This window comes from Sciurus carolinensis, chromosome 12, assembly GCF_902686445.1.
Source record: "Sciurus carolinensis chromosome 12, mSciCar1.2, whole genome shotgun sequence".
NCBI lineage: Eukaryota > Metazoa > Chordata > Mammalia > Rodentia > Sciuridae > Sciurus > Sciurus carolinensis.
The window spans coordinates 69,283,396-69,302,121 of record NC_062224.1 but is presented as its reverse complement, the minus strand read 5'-3'; positions in this window follow the sequence as shown (position 1 = coordinate 69,302,121).

Sequence of the window (18,726 nt, the reverse complement as noted above, 5' to 3'; positions counted from 1 at the left end):
CCATTTCAAAGTCATTTCCTTTTATTTACCTTTTTTTGCCTAATAACCCTAGCTTAAACCTCTAGTACAAACATTGATGAGAAGTGATCAAATCAGACACACTCATATTATTCCTAATCTAAAGGAAAAAGCATCCTGTCTCTCTTTATTAATTATAATGTTATCTAAATTTTTGCTGTTATGTGTCTATTTATTTTTGTATGTGTACAAAATTTGTCAAGTGTTTTGTTACAGAAAAGCATTTTTTTTTTTTATTGTGTGTGTGTATGTATGTGTTTACTGGGGATTGAATCCAGGGGCCCTCAACCACTGAACCACATCACCAGCCCTTTTTTATATTTTATTTTGAGACAAGATCTCACTAAATTGCTGAGGCTGACTTTGAACTCACGATCCTCCTGCCTCAGCCTCCCAAACCACTGGGATTACAGGTATGTGCCACCACACCCAGCTGAGCAGTGGCTTTTGTTAAATGATGTTTCTGAGTTGATTGAGATGATCATGTGACTTTGGGGTTTTATTCTGTTGACATAGTATGTTATATTAACTGATTTGGGGATGTTAACTCTTATCTCTGGAATGAATCCCACTTAGTTTTGATGCATTAGTCTTTTCATATGTTGCTGGATATACTTTAGAATTTTTAAAGTTTTATACACTCTCTAGAGTTTGTCCATATTCTTGGCAGAGTAATGATTACAAGGGAAATGCAAGCACTGCCCGAAGGTTCTGCTTTTTATGTTCGTTACATTGGGTTGAGACTATTTATTGGTTTGAACTTTGACTGTTACTGAAATACGTGGCTTCTTTAAGGATTATGAGGGAGCTACTTGGGCTAATTGTATCCTCATGAATATAAACTCCAAACACAAATTTAAGTAAAAGAGCCCAGACAGCTCCTTTCTGTTACATAGTCGTTGCTGTGTACAGACTTGTAGACTAATTAATCAATTGGTCTGTTTTTGCAACTAGGCCACGAGACACAGAAGCAACCCACGTGTCGTGTCTGGTATCTTGAACATGTTCATGATCCTGAGGTAGTCATCTCCTTATGAACTGCAGTAGAAAGAGCAATACAGAAGTCTAAAACACAGCTTCAACTGTTCAGGAAGCACAGGAGCATGCCCTCTGCTGAGTCTCCACACCGCCAGTGCAGACCTCAATCACAACATTCATCGCACCTCACTGCTGATCTCCTCGCCAGTCTCTCTCCATTTCTGAAATATGTGCATAATGAAGGTGCTTAGCATATAAAATATGTGCAATAATTACCTGTGAATGAATGAATAGTGAATGGATACATTTGGTAGAAGACTATCAGAGTCAGAATAGCTCTGACCAGATAAATCAAAGCAGATCCCAGGGAAAGAGGTAAAGACTTCCACAAAAGATTTTTGTTTTTTTAGTAAAAGTAGTTACTGTGATCAAATAACAGATTTTGAGGCATTTGACTCTAGCAGAAGTACAATGGACCCTCTCTATCAGAATTTTTAGATAACATAAGCGATATCATTTTATACCAAAGGCCCGCTGCTTTGTTTACCAGTATTTTCTCTCCCTCATTTCTAGAAAAGAACAATAATTAATTCCTAACAAATTATGAAAACTACACACAAACATACACCAATTTTCCAAGGTTAAAACACACCCAACACACACGTAGATTAATATTTTTAGAAGGATGTTTATATCTCCAATTACTTCATAACATGTTCCCAATTCTAAGACACTTTTAATTTTAATGGATTACCCATAATTCATAAATGTACCATGCAAAGTGTACAAATTGATTGCAAGGTGGATCTTAATTTTCAAAACATTAAAATAGACACTTTAGAAGCAAAGAAATATGTTCTACTTTCACTTTTCAGCTCATGATATCCCACTGGAAAATCAAATAGCATTTAAAATATGTGTTTAATGTTTTTTCTGTTATGTCATATCAAGATGACAATGAGATACTTTAATGATAATACTGATGACCATAGCACTCTTTAAATCTCCCTTGGATACTTATCTAGCAGGGTTTAACTTGTGGGCAAATAGATGTCTGATGATATCTATGCAAACCAATAGCAATTATTCCTGTCCTTCAGAAATAAGGGCTTCCCAGCTTTGTGCAGTTTCAAAGAGAAGTCATTTTGTTCTTTAAAACACAATAACCAGCAGGCAGAAATAACAGCAGCATTTAAATTCCTGGGGAAAGTGGTATCTGTTACAGGAAGGGACAGCTTAAAGCCAGGGCAAGAATAGCATATGGTTTTCCAGTATAGTTTTCTCCAGTTTAAGTTCTTGGTTTTTACCATTCCTTTGGTTTCACAGATGATTTCATTTAGGAAAATCAATAGATGGGAAAATTTGTATCACCTACATATATTTCTCAGCTTAGAGAACAGCAGAGTTCATTTGGGCTTAGTGATGGGTATAAGGTATTTCTTTTCCTTTTACTCAATGACTTTATCACCTAAAACCTAATGTTTAGACAAAGTTTAAGGTTCTAAAAGTCTGGTAAAAGTTTTGAATATCTGTCCCCACCCCCACAAATCTAGTGTCAGAGATGTTCTAGTTAATCTTTAAGGTCCTATTCACTTAATGGAAATGCTTAGCTGCATAATTGCTTTGAGCCTATTGCAATTCCAAATGGAAAATATAATAATCTAATGGATTGTCTCTATAAGCAAAGGAGAACTTCAGGAGTAGCTGTTGGTGCCACCCAGGTGATCCAGAGAGGTTAATGCTGTTAAAGTTATTTCACAGTCCATTAAGGAGCTTATGGTGACCTCATGACCTTTGTGCCAACAACATGGAATCCATTATCATCACAAGAGAGGAGCTGTGGGTTCTGTGGACTTGACAATGGGCCCAGGAAATACCAAGTTAGTACTTAGTACTTAGTTTAAAAAAAATGCACTTTTCTTTCTGCTTCTTGGGTATGGCTATTAATATGCCCTCCTATAATTTGTAACATTAACATTGCCAAAGGTACAGAAAAGGACATTGAAATGAAGATGTCAAAACTGCTGACTTAGTTCAGTGCATGGTAATGGCTATGTATTGAAGTGGTAGATATCTAGTAGGAAAATTAAGATGAAGAGTCAAGGAACTCAGTTAAATTAATGATAAATTATCACAGATTATGAAATTCATTTAGGGAAATAATAGCTTTCCTCCATTTTTTAATGGTATGCTCCATTCTGAGATTTAATATATGATTTAAGGAGAAACAAACGTGTTTAACTTAAGAATACAATTAATCAAAACTACTACAAAACATTTACTTTGTCAAAATCCAAATTTTAGACAAATATGTTTCCCATACATTCTCAAGTACATCTCACAGTGACAGACGATGCCAGGGTACCGACATCAATTGTTTACCTTCTATGTGTGATTGAGTGAAAGACATCACTGTCACACTTAAAAGCATATTTAAGGCATGAGATAAAAAAATAAGGATTTTATCTGAATGCTGGTTGATCTGTAAGTGTTAGTAATTTTGCCCTCCCAGATCAATTTGCACAACTGCACAGGCTCCTTTGGAGAAATAACAAGCATGGAAATTAAAATTACATTTTGAGGCCCAGAATGGTGTTAATGCCATTCTATCTAGAGTCAAAGAAAGAGGTGCCTGAAAATGTCTTCTCTTGTCTATGAAAACAAGATCATTATGAAATCAGTTACCTTTTTCCAGCAAAAGTATATCAATGGGGAAAGCATGATTTGATTTTTTGTTGATAGAATAGACAGGAAAGTTTAACTTTTCTATTTATCAGTTGCACTGTTTATGGTAAATTTTCCTCTAAGTGTCCCTCAAATTAAAACATTCAACCTATTCATAAGACTCATATATGGACCCTCATGTACTTGCTGAAAGTGTGATTAGGAATCTTAGGTAGTTATTTATTTTCACTGGGTTCTTGAGGTTTGATGTTTGGAGGGAGAATTAGAACTTCTAAGACATTAGTGTGACTATTCCTATTTTAGTGTTAACTTGGGGACTTTGTGGGCATTATAGATTTTTGTCCTTGCATTTCTTCTCTTTTTGTAACAGAAAGGAGAGAAACAAAGATTATATAAAGCATATCATAATCACATCCAATTTGAGACTGGGAATCTTTAAATTAAAACAATTATCAAAGTTATACAACCTGTACATGACTGTAAGTATATTTTAGTGCCTGTTTGAGAAATATACAAAGGACAATGTATGATTGTACATGCACAATAGGTATATTTTAAAAGGAACTTTTAAAGTTTCGCTAATTACTGCATTTACATACACATGGGAAAAAGGTCTTTTATCTTCATGACGTAGGCAATCTTGGTGCATATGGACTGACTTCTGTCCTCAGGTTCCCTCAAGGATGGCTTGCCCTTGGGTTAGGAACCTCTGGTCTAAAGAAAACAACATCTTCTCTCCTAGAATTCAGCATCATCATCAGTGGAAAAGAAAATCTGTTTTTAGAGTGAACTCAAATTTGAAAGAAATGACAACAGTAATCACAGTTGTATGAGCTATTATTTTCAAATTGTTTCCCAACTTATACTGCAATTGAAAATTGGACAGCTTTTCAGTTGCTCTCGCATTCAATTGATTACCAATACACTTTTTCAGAATTAAGGATCTCGGTCTATTCTCATCCCTGGCGTCGTGTGGACTCCATGTGGCTTTCGTTTAAATATTACAGCACAGTGTGTGCCTGACTCCGTGTTAAGATAACAAACAAGGCAATCAATTAGATTTATTATTTCTTCTCTTGACTCTGTGGTATGTATCACCGTGGGAAAAAAACCCAAGCACTAGACATAATGTTGCCTTCACTACAAGATCTATCAGGATTAGCGTCCGAACTTAGTTTCTGCTATATCAGACGGGTCTCAAGGTTCGCAATGTGTACTTTAGGTCGAGGCAATTGTAACAATCAAATGACTAATATGTTTTCTGAATAAATGCATTCTAACGCTGTAAGGCTATCAGATCAAATCAATAAATATTTATTGAGTGATTACTATGTATAAGGCACTCTACTAGGCCCTGGAGGATGGGAAGAACATTGTGAACCACATCTTAAATTATCAGGCATGTCTCAGGAAATACTCAAAAGTGACATCAATAAGAAAGAGAGAAGGAAGCATTTAGTTCGTATAAGTCATTTCTGAGTGCCTTAAAAATTCATTCTGTAAGGTCCTCAGTGGTCTCATGATCATCAGTAGTGTCACCATTTTCCAGTGGGACAATTGAAGCAGAGAGAGATTAAACTCTTTTCTTGAGGTCACATGGCGATAGAGCTGAGCCTCCTACTGTAAGCAACTGTGCCCTGGCTTTGTGTTTAAGCTGCCCTGCAATGGTTGCTGCTCTGGGGGTCCTTGCTTCTTGCTTTGGCTTGACTCTGCCATATTAACTGGTTTTATGACATCACTAATTGACATAGAACTGCAGGAATTTGAATTAGCATAATGCAACTCTCCCTCTATCAGCACAGAGATCTGCCTATGCATATGAATATAAACCTGCTTTTACACAACTAAAGGAAAACAGTATATTCCTCTTTTGAATGAGTGCTGCTCCAACAGTTTCTTGTGAAATTTTAAAACATAAAGAAAATAAAATTTGACAGTGAATACCCATATACCCCCACCTCAATAATGTCGTTCATATTTACTATACTTGCTTTGTTATATATTTATCCTTTCTTCATTCGTCAACTCATCTTAATTTTTGAGGCATTTTAAAGTAAAGTAAAGTATAACCTTTTGGAACATATTTTCACCATAGATCACAGAGGTGTATAGGAGTGGTATCATAGTTTGAGAGGAAATAATTATAAATTGGTTTGAACAAATTTATTAAAGATTCTAGTATTAAATATTCCAGTATTCTAGTATTGACTAGTCTTTCCTTGGTGTGGGGCTGCATTCATTTATTTACATGATCCTGGCAACAACTTCACACAGTGAAAAGGCAGATAGCAATAATTCCATTTTACAGATTAGAAAACTGAGGCTTGGAGACTACACAGGGAGCCCTAGATCACACAGGAGGTGGCATATCCAAAACAAACTACTTCTTCCAGCTCCTGGCCCAGTGTTCTTTTCTCTAGACCAAACCATCCACCTTCTATTGTCAAGACTTCCAGATAAGTTTAGTAAGTAGTTCTTAAAGCATAAATGCAGGTTGAACTTCCTTCCTTATGTGAAGTGCTCAGGTCAGAAGTGTTTTGAATTGTGGAATGTTCACATATCTTGGGAATGCAACCCAAATCTAAATATGAAATTCACTTGTGTTTTATATATACCTTGTGGATATAGGCTGAAGATAATTTTATATCATAATTTAGCAGACCTGCACTAAATGCAATACAAAATTTTTAGTGCACATTTAGTGTGCTTCATAGTCACATGAACTCAGGTGTGGAATTTTCCACTGGTGGGGTCATGTCAGCACGTAAAAACTGTTGTATTTTGAATTTTGTATTTTTTGGATTGTGGATATTCAACTTGTACTTAACTAGCTGGACATATGCCACAGTCACTGCGTTAGTGTACCTTTGACCTTGTTCTGTTTAGTTTTATGGTTTTGGTGTGTGTGTGTGTGTGTGTGTGTGTGTGTGTGTGTGTTGCTGGGATCAAACCTAGGGCCTCACACATGCTAGACAAGTGCTCTGCCACTGTGCCGCATCCCCAGCTCATGATCTTTGGTTACACACACTTTCAAACCTTGAGGAGCTTTAGGGCTGAGAAGGCCCTGCCTCAATTTTTTGAGCCTGCTCTGTTTGAGCAGTCTGTGATCACGGGCTTCTTCATGTCCAACGACATTTCTTTTTCTGGCACTATTGAAGGTTTTCCTATGAAAATTCAAAATGAGGAGAACCTCATTTATGATCCGCTACATTAGTCCTCCCTTACCTCCACTTTGTCAATCCTAATTTTTAAAGTTTTGATTTTATGTCATGAAAATGATATTGTTTCTCATTAAAAATATAAACAAAGTGAAAATATTCAATGCATAGACTTTGGAGCTCTACCCTCTGAAGAAAACTGTCCATTTAACATTCCAATTTGTATTCTCCCAGTCTGATATTAAACTGCCTTGCAACCTGATCTCTCCACTTAATAGTAAATTTATTTTGTGTTTTGTGAAGGCTTCCTCCTCTCCCATTCAATGACTATATCACCACCTACCTAATTTCTTGTGATGAATATTTCACTTATTTCTGCTTTTTCCATTATTACAATTCAAAGTAGACATTCTTGTCCTTTTATTTTGATCCCATTTGCTATTTTTTTTCTTTGATTTAGAGGACAGATTCTTAAAAATTTAGAGTAGAGAGATCGAGAAAGCAGAAATAGAGTGACTGAGAGGATGAAGGCACATTCATCAAGATGGGGAACAGCAGGTTGTGGCACTTTGCCAACCAATATGTTTCAGAGAGGTTAATTTTGAGATACTTGCCAGATGTATGTGGAAATACTTGGAAACCTGGTGGCAGGGAGGAGGTAGGAGCAAAGCTACTAATGTGGGATGGTATCAAAAGCCCTGAGGATGGTGAGATTATCTAGGGGAAAAGGTGAGTACAGAAGAGGGTCAACATCCTTAGGTGCTTCAAAGCTCAGAGCTTAGCCAAAGTGAAGCCCGCAAAGGATCCTGGGAAGAAGAGAACAGAGTGTGAGCTGGGAATTCAGGGGGTTGTGATGCCTAAGAAGGCTTGAAAGAAGTATTTCAAAAGAGAGGAAGTGTCCAGTTGTCAAAAGTTTTAGAGGTATGGGTTAAGATGAAGAGGGAATAATTTACTGAATTTGGTGTGAGACTTTTTAAAAACTCTAAAAATATCAACTACATATATAGGAGATGCATGATCTTACTATTATCCAAATAAATGCAAAAGATATACATTTATTTTTGATTATCATACTAGCAGGGATAAAAAAGAAATATCTAATATTAGCAAAAATGATCGGAAATAAAACACATGCATAAAATCATTGTTTTCATTTTTATAAAGGGCAATTGGACAATATCTAGAACAATATTTTACATATATGACTGTCAATCCAGACTCCATTCAAGCAGAAAATAACAGTCCAGCTTCACTATTATTCTCCAACTCCTGGTGAAAAGACCTCTCAATTAATCTCTCAGCTTCCACTCTTAATCACCTGTAGTATCCTCATATTTCAAACAAACTGGTCTTTTAAAAATTGAGTATCAGATCCTATCATTCATCTCTGTGTAACTGTCCAATGACTTTCTGTCACAGGTAGCATAAAATCCTTTCCACCACCTCATTCATTCTGATGCTTCCCCTGGCTTAGCTTTCTACTCTTCTCCTCTCCATATGACCCTCTTTTTCTACCTTGAAAACTTTAAGCTCCTCAACTCAGGTTTTATCCTTCTCTTGTCTCTCCCCAGAATTTTCCTTCAACTTTCCAATGGCTGGCTCCTTGTTATTCCAGTCTCCATTTACTTTCCATGTACTTACCTATTCATTTCCTCCCTCTGGAATGTTAAGACTCCTGATCAGCACAGGGAGAAGCCACATGCTTGACAAATGTTTGTAGCTTGAAAGAATAAATGTTTGTTGTTTTTGTTTCAAGATGAGTCACTTTTTCCTTGTTGATTTGTAGGAATTTTCTATACCAATGAACAAAAGTGGATCTCTTTGGCACTTGTGTTAAAAACAGTTTTTCAGATTGTGATTTGTTTTTTAACTTTATTTTTGGTATTATCTTTCCATACACAAGTTTTAAATTTCTACATAGTTAATCTCTTGGTTATTTACTTCTTAGTCCTTTCCCTGGTGTCATAAGAAAAGAGTTCCTTAGCTAAATATTATCAATGAAAAAATATTTTTATATTTTCTTTTAGTACTTACACAGTTAAAGTGTTTACAATCCATTGAAAATGTATTTTATATGGTATAAGATGGAAAACTTGATTTACTTTTCATAATGTTTAACTCATTGACCAAATACTGTCTTCTGAAAAAATCCATTTTCTACCCACCGATTACAATGACCCATTTCTTATATAGGAAATCCCCACAGATACTCTGAGGGTCTGTCTGGTTTAATTACTCTGTTCCTATATAATATCAGATACTTTTTTTGTACTATGGCTAAAATAAAGTTTAATATCTGGTTGACTGAGTACTTCATTATATATATATATATATATATATATATATATATATATAAAACTTTCTTGAATATTTCCTGTGTATATTTTTTCTGATGAACTTTTTCAAAAGTCAGTTTGTCAAATTCTAAATACAATTTATTGAGATTTTTGGGAACGAGAGTAATCTTTTATGTTACTGTGGAGTGAAATGATATCTTTAGAATATTGAGCCTTCGATCCTGGAATGGACTCTATCTCTGCATTTAGTTCTGTCTACATTAACATTTTTCAATAAAACTTTATGATTTCCAGCCAGGCTCAGTGGCACACACCTGTAACCCCAATGGCTCAGCAATGGCGAGGCACTAAGCAACCCAGTGAGACCCTGTGTATAAGTTAAAAGAAAAAAAATACAAGAAAACCAACTTTATGATTTCCATCTCATTCAGTTTAAAACTGTATTCCTCCATTACCAGCCACTCCCACTGATCTTTAGGACTACCATCTCTTACTACCTTTCCTTCAACTGCCCCACCTCAGCCATACTGGTCGTCTTGATGGTCCAGGATCATGCTCTCTCATCTTAAGGGCTTGTACCATCTGCCTGGAACATTCTCTCACTCCCACCTCTTATAGGTCTCATTCTACCTTAATGTCAACTTCTTAAAGTTCTTGGCCACCCTATGTATAATAGCTTCTCCTCTCTTGCTTTTCCCCATCTTTTCAATCTCCCCAATCTTGTTTAAATTTTCTCTTTAGTTCAGGTCCTATCTCACTTAATATATTTTAGTTTGTCTTTTAAAACTAGGTTGGCCATGAGTTCCAAGCAAGCCATATCTAGTTTATTGTCAAATTGTCAGAGTCCACATTGGTGCTTGGCACTGAAGATGTATTTATGGAAAGTCAAATGAGTGATTTTCTTAATACAGTTACATAAGTCTTGCTCATTTGTTTTTAATTTCCAGTATTTTAATTATATTTTTACTATTTTAACTGGGACTGAATTTTTTATGTTTCCTGATTGGTTACTTGTGATATAAAGAGAGATATAGTTTTTATAAATGTTTCTCACCCAAATTCTTTCTTTGTGTGTGTGTGTCTGTGTGTGTCTGTGTTACCAGGGATTGAACCCAGGAGCACCTAACCACTGAGCCACATCCCATCCCTTTTTTATATTGTATTTAAAGACAGGGTCTTGCTGAGTTTCTTAGGGCCTCAGTAAGTTGCTAAAGCTGGCTTTGAACTTGGGATCCTCCTGCCTCAGCCTTCTGAGCCACTGGGATTACAGGTGTGTGCCACTGTGCTTGGCTCCAAATTCTAATTATTTTAATAGATTTTTAACTGATTCTCTTGGAGTCCCATAATGACATTAATTTATTTTATATTTGTATATCTTTTTTAGGCCTTATCACATGGGCTAGGACTGTCTGAAAAATGTAGGATATTAATGAGATAGTACCATATCAGTCTATTCAAGTTGACTTAGATTTTTAGGAACAAGGACCCTTGCCTTTCATCAGCAGAGACCTATTTCTCACTCACAGTTCATGAGCATCATCAGTCTTAGCTCTGCTGTCTGTTGCCTTCTTTCTGGACCTAGGTTGTGACTGTCACCTCTGGTGGAAACTCTGCAATCTCACGGGAGATGAGAGGCTTGGTGGGGGAAATCATAAGATGGCCTTTGAAGCTTCTGTTTTAGAGTGTTGTTTTTACTTCTGTTCAAAATAAACTGCCCAAACAAATCGCATGGCAAGTACTACTGTCATCAAGAGGGGAATATGTAATTCTCCCACAAAGGGACACTATGGGCCATGTAGCTAGACTGTCATTGAAGGTCAGGGTCTATAACATGTGATACCTTTCACATAGCTGTTATTTTTTTGTTTCTTACTATAATAGGAAGGATTTAGTGTATTTCCATTATATTAAAAGTTGCTCTATGACATGTATTTTATCATATCTCCTAGCTTTATTCTCAAGTTACTAATAATTTTTATTATTACCAGCAAAAGAAATCTTTGAGTAGAGTTAGCAGACACCATATTCATGTTGATGGTGAGATTTGTGAGAAAAGTGGAAATGGAAAAAACACCTCCAAAGTATTCTTTTTTTTTTTTTTTTTAGGAAGTTTGCCTGAAGGATAGGAGAAAGTTATATGTAACCAGGTGAAGACGGTTACTCATCAAGTGAGTGTTTATTGCCTAGGTGGAAGAAGACTTTAGAATGTTTCAATGTTCATGAAAAGGTTCTAACAAGATGAAATGGTGAAGACACAAAAGTGAGAAAGGGATTCTCACAGAGAGAGCTGAGGAAGTGGCAGGGATGGGATCAGGAGCTGAGGCAGACAGAGGAATTCCCTCCCTGCTTTGTCTTTTCAAAATATTGCCTTTTTACTATTCATCAGTTTTATGAATTTTTCTGTCTAGAAAACTATTCTTCTGGCTTAAATATAAATATCAAATATATCTTTATACTAAATTCTGTCTTGTCGTCTTCTGCTTCTCTTCAAATCTTACTCACTTTCCAATGAGGTGTTTATTTTATCTTTTGTCTTTATTAATTCCTTTTCCCCCACCTAATTTTAGTATATCTTCTTGTGTTTTTTGGTGAGTGAATGAATGCTATTTAATTCACATTCAATATTTAATACTAAAAATATTTAAAGATTTTCCTGAAAATGACTTGGTTATGTTGATACATAGTATTCCCATTTTTCTTGATCTTTAGGTAAACTGCAATTGAATTGCATCTTTCAACTACAAAATTCTTATTATTATTATACAGAAAATAGTGACAGTGTAAAAGGATGGAAGCAGAATAACTAAATGAGGTCATTCTGTGGTCAAGCCAGATGGGTGCCATTCATGGGGATGAGGAAACAGAACAATTTTGGTAATCATCTTCTAGAAATTTTTATTTACTCATATAAATAATATTCTGGAACAACTTGCTTATATAATACTCATTTTCCTTTCTTTCTGACTAACAGAATCCTGACTTTAGTATCCAATGCACCTAGGAAAAATAATTTTGGATCCCTTTGTTGCTAGAAATGACTATGTCCATCAGCTGGCCAAAAGGATGTAAATGAAATTCTGCTGGGAATTTCTAGGGAATTTTGACTTTCCTAATGTAAGAGAATAAATTTTTACCTTTTCTTGTTGCATGAAAATGAACCTAATGTCTGGAGATGTAGCAGCCACATTGGGACCAGGAGAAAGCAAGTATAAGGATGAACATCACTATCCAAAGAATGGCAGATTAAAAGGATAGTTTACCAACTAGCTGAACCTAAACGAGCAAATACTCTCTAATAATCATCACATGAGATAACTGAATTCCTATTTTTGTAACCTAAGATTCCAATTTATGCTGCTTGCAACCAAACCTTTTCGACAATTTTATTACTTTCAAATATGTTCCCTCTATTCTGGGAGATCTGGTTTGGCCTGCTGCACTTTTGTAATAACAATTCATGTTAAGAATGAAAATTTTCAAAATGAATGAAGCATTATTACACATCCTATATCTGAGAGTTAATGGGACCATATTCTTATAACTTCCTGGTAACGTTTTCTCATCTCGTATATCTTATATCATGTTCTGGTTTAGATGTAATGTCCCCCAGAATGTCACACATGAGCAATTCAAGAAAGTTCAGAGGAGAAATGATTGGATTGTAAGGGTGAGCCCATTATAAAGGTGCTACCCTCCTGACCTCATCTAACCTCAATTTTCTCCTAAAGCCCTGGCATGGTTTAGATGTGGTGTCCCCCAAAAACACAGGTGTGAGGCAATACAAGAAGGTACAGAGGAGAAATAATTGTGCTGTAAGAGTCTTACCCCAATCAGTGAATTAATCCTGAGATTCATCTTTATTCATCGCCTCATGTATACACCTGGGTAAAAGTTTCCCTACTGGTTCTTCCCACCTAGTCTTCCACTTTCTAGACCACTCTGAATTCCACCGCCACTCAAGGCTTCCCAATGCTATTGTTGTTTGATTCCCTTGCACCTAACACACCTCAACACATGAGAAGTAGACAAATTCTCTACTGACAAATTCTCTTTGCCATATTGTGTGCTCTCCAAAATCTTCCCACTCTCCTTTTACAATCTTGATTTTTCACTCAAATGCTCCTTTCTAATTAAACTGTTCTCCTGGCTTAAATATAAATATCAAATATATCCTCCTTTACATTAAATTCAGTCTTGTCCTCTTCTGCTTCTCTTCAAATCCTACTCATTTTCCAAGGTTCAGCTCAAACCCCACCTCCCCTGTTAAAGCCTTGTTGCACTCCATGACCAAATTTTCTTTCCTCTTCCTCTCAAATCCTATCCATTTTCCACCACATCTGCTCACCTATAATGTGCCCCAACTACCTTCATCTGTACTTAGCCTGTTTTTAACAGACTGAAACGCCCTCCCTCTTTTTCCCCCACTTGGAATGTTATATATCACTGGAGATGCAACTCAAAGTCACCTTTATTTTAAGTCCTCCTTTATTCTTGGATTATGACCAACCAGCTCTTCGCATACAGTTTGTCTGTGATTCTACTTGTTTTGCTTCTTCTTACCTAACTGCTGCATGTTTACAAGATTTCCCCTACAATGTCCTATGACTATCAAGACTCAATAGAACAGGTACTGTGTCCTCAGCTCATAATTCATCAAATAATACTTCTCTCCTTGAGAACAAATTTCTGATCATCTCATCCAAACCTCCAGTTAATCAAAGAAATAATAAGCCTGTAGACAGGTAGTGACTTACACAAAGTCACAGCATTCAGCTCAGGACCCAGTTCTGTGTCAGTGCTCAGAATAAAAAGATGAATGAGGGACAGTTCCATCCACCAGCAGTTAAGAATTTATTCAAGACACCTGACATATTTAATTAATAAATCACAGTTCTGTTTTTTTAAGTACTGTAAGAATCATGTTGTACTGTATATTTTCTAACTCTTTTATAATGCAATCAAAGATTAATCCTATCTAGGGAGACAACTTTAGAGATTTTTTAAATGTTAGCAAGTAAATTAATGTCCTACTAACTTAAGATCTCAGAGAGATGACCCATCAGAATGAGTCACCAACCAAGATCGTCTAAATCAAATTATACACACATTGTTTTTAATCTTGAAAATATCTCCATTGTTACATAAGTGAAATGGTACAAAATTAAACAATAGGTATATGAATCATACCTTCATTTTAAATTAATGTGAATTGTATTTACTGAGTGCTTAGTTTGTTCTAAGAATAATAAGAAAATAATTCTCATTCGTGCCTTGATACTCTTGTTTCAGTCCATCTACTCTTGATTTTGCAAGAGAGACCGTAGAGGGAAATGTAAATAATTTTCCAAGGATCCCCTAATTTTTCATTTGTCTAGTTTTCAATATTTTTTTCAGAAATGGTTGGTGAATTATTACTGCAGTCATTATTATGATTAGGGAACATTCCTTTCCAAGTCAGAATTAGACAATTGGCTATAAGTATTTAAATCAAATTTCTACATAAATAGTTTCCTGTTCCTGCTTTGCTTAGAGAGTCACTACATTTATTTATGTAACAGCATACTGTGTAACCCAATATATTATTGTTAATAAAACAATTTATTTTTATTTTCTTCCATAATCACCATCACAACTTTATACATCTAAGTTTACATTAAGTAAAAATTATAACCATACAAGGAAAATGAATTATTATTAGACAAGATCAGGATTCCATGAGTTAGTAATGATTATGACTTGAAAGTGTGTAAAGAATAGAACTTGATAGAGCTATATACGATCTTGTACTTTCTTAATCTTGTTGCATTAAATATCATTTGTGTGTATGTGAGCCTAAATCTGCAACTACCCATATGTCAACTTCTCTAGTAAACAGGGCCCTAAATTAAATGGTTGACAGGAGCAATAGCTTTGTATAATTTGCAAACCAAGACTATTAAAATTGGTGAGCTCCCAATTTGCTTTACTTTGAGCCGTTAATGAATAAACTTCAAAAAGATATTGGAGGTATAAAGAAGAGACTGGGTTTTAAAATTATGTTATTAATTATCTGGTTATCTTGAATATTTGTTCATCGTAATTGAATTAAAACTGATTTATCAATAGTGAGTGAAGATGGTGACTTTGGGTAAGATTCATCAGGCCAGAAAACTATGGACTGGGTTAAGACTAATTCTGAACCCAAAGGGCTTGACAATATACTCAAAGTAAATGCTAAAAATATATATATGAGATAATCCATCAAGTTCAACTACATAGCCACATGTGTAGATGTGACAGTGTATTAGATGACAAATCAGAATAATCAAGCTCTAAATGAAGTGATAGTGACTGAGTGAAATCAGAGGAGTAATGGAACTTGAATTTTATTCATCCTGCTCAAATAAGGAAAATATCAATGTTTCATTTTCTCAGTTGGCCTATGTGTTACCTGTTTGGGCTGCTAAGATAAAGTACCACAGACTGGGTGTGTTAAGCAGCAAATCTGATCTCTCTCTCAGGCCTCACAGTTCGGGTAGCTGGAAGTCCAAGATCAGGGTGCCATTCAGTCAGGACCTGGTGAGGGACACTCCCTGGTGTGCAGACGTCCATTTTCCACTTTTTAAAGCCATCACCATGGAAGCCTACAATTTCAATATGTAAGTTCTGAGTGACCACAAACATTCAGTCCTAACAGCCATCAATTGATATGTAGCCTCACTTGAAGATCTTCAGCTGGATACTGTCCTCACACATACAGCTGATTGATGTGAAGAGATAAGAGGAACCGGATACCCTCCCATTGTATAAACTCAAGGCTCACACCGATGGACAACCTGGCCTTAGGTAAATATCGACTTCAAACTTCTGTCCTTACATTTTTAAAAAACCTTGTCTCACAAGATATCTGCAATAATTAATCTCCTATTGCACCACCAACAAATGCTATTGACTGCTTTGGTCAAATGCCTCCTACAGTGCCAAATGCCTGGATTCCTTTACTCTATAATAACCCAAATTTCTTTCTCCTTCTTGGATATATGGCTGAACTGGAAAATGAATTTATAGTGCCAACTGGTAATCGAGTAAATCTCTGATAACTTTTATTTTCCTGGTTTTCTGTTCATTTGCTTGTTTGTTTGTTTGACCCTCAGTGATCTCTCCAGCAATCTGTTTTGCCTAGAGGCTGACAGCATCTCAGGGGACCTGGCTTAGTAAGATTGATTGGAACCTCCAACTTAGCCATTTCCTTACAGAATGACTATTTTCCTACCTCCTCCTCCCTCTTTCTTTCTCCCTTTCTTTCCTTTTCTCCCATAATGATGTTACATTTGTCCTGCACATGATGGAGAGCATACTGCAAAAAAGAAACGGCTGTGCTCAGATCGCTCCTTGCTTGGCAAGCTCCCTCACTTCACACCAGCCCTCCTTGGCACCATTAATATTATATACAGATACCCTTGTCACAGATTTACATTCGGCGGCGATCCGAAATCAGAACAGGAGGGTGAAGCGAGTGTGAGGAAGGGGTGGGGGAAATGGGGCTGATTTATTGTGGGGAATGTTAGAGAATAAAAATGAGGTGATCGAAGTTATACAAATGTCCTGACCTATATTCTTAAAACTTTTTTTTGTTTATTTCAGTGTTTAAGCATTTTGCTATCTGAAGCTGAAAAAAAAAGCAGAAATAAAAAGAAAAAATTAAAGACAATGTTGCCATACTATTTGTTTTTTTCTCTATATTTCCTGGAAAACTGTTCACCTTATCATCATGTATGAGCTTCAGCAGAGAAGATGGAGATGGGCTGTTTATACAGATTGAAATGCTGTTTGTCCCTGCTTCATGGATGCAGGTAGGAGATGGAGGAGAGAGGTAGACATTTGTGTGCAATAGTTTGAATGAATCAGATAAGATTTGTCTGTCCTGGTCTGATATAGTTTAACATTGCCCAAGAAGATGTTATATTGAACTAAAACTATTTTATTATAGGTGTATCCTAATTTGAAAGTCAAGAGGTATGTTTACTATTTAATATATAGATATAATATTTGCAAGATCTTCTATATTTAAAGCATACCTTCTGTGGATGGGTCCCCAATTTTTGAAATAAAATTGAAAGTAATTTATCTTGACCTATTTTTTTTTTTTATTCTAACTCAAGGCAGTTAGCAAGGTTCTATAATTCTCCATGTTTTGTGTGTGTATATTTGTGTCATTCATTCTTCAAGGTATCTGTCAATCCTATAAATTCAAACTCCTGTTTCCAGTCCAATTCAGACAGCTCCTTAGTAAGTCTGTTTGGGTGCTAATGGAAGGACATCTGGAATTGCAGTTTCCTTGTCTTATGCAGCAGCATGGATTTCTGAATCTCTGAAGTTCTTATGTTATTCATGATTCATTGTTGAAACCAGTTGCTAAGTGCAAAAAAATTTTTTTTGAAAAATATGTTTTGAAACTTCAGGTATACCAAGCAGGTGCTCCACCACTGAGCCACACCCCTCCTATGGGACAACTCTTAAAAAATACTTTCTCTATGCATCAGGTTTCCAAAGAGTCTACACAGAACCAAAATCATTTGGTCACAAGTATGCACAGTAGAGCCACTGACTAAACTGACAATCTTCAAATGAATGGAATAAGGAGTATGATGAACTCAACACTAAGAACTCTGCCTACTTACAGTTCACAATTATATTTACATTAAAAAAGATGATGCTTATCAGTTTAAGAAAACCTGATTTGGTACAGCACAGTCATTTTCATTTATTAGGATCAGTTCTACACAGATCTTATCTCTCTACTTGTTTTAGGTTTTTTGTGATACCTCAGTCAATCCCTTTATCTTGGTATCTATTTCCTCTTTTGAGGTAAACAGCACAAAATTGTAGGCATTCATGAGATATGTAATTGAAGGTGATATTCCTGTGGGTCCTGCCTATTTTTGTATATGGGCTACCCCTAATCTTCCCCAGACTGGAATCATAACTTCCAGTGCCCATTGCTGTCTTAAGGCTATCTTGCAAGCTAAGCCTTTACTGCAAAGCTGGTGCTCCATTGTAATCCCCCTCTTCCTAAGAGCTATGTGCCAGACTCACTTGTCCAGATTTACTTTCTGCAATAGACATCTATGCCCATATTTGAAGATGTTCTCTAGTGCCTTCTAATCTCCATTTTTAAAAAATCCTTTTTCTATGGAAGGTAATGGTGCTCTATCAGGACTCTTGAGACAAGATTGGTGGGGTACCTCCAGGACCGATGGAGCAGGAGCCACTATCAGGAGATGCCTGATACCTAGGGCAATCAGTTACACTCCTCTTGGTTTCTATGGACCTAAAAATGATGGGGTGCTTTCAATTCTGCCCTTAGACACAGGCAAGAGGGATCTTTGGAACTGGGTCTGAACAATGACGTTTCATACCTCAAATACTAAAACACTGAAATTCTAAAATTTTCCAAAGAAAAATTTTTGAAGGATCTGTAACCAACAAAGCAATCAAGCATTGCAAGCTAGTCACCTTCTAGAAGAACTCAACAGAATTGTCCAGGCACAGAGCAGAACTGAGAGCATGGATGTGCATGAGGATGAAGATTCAGCCCCAGTCCTGGCTCA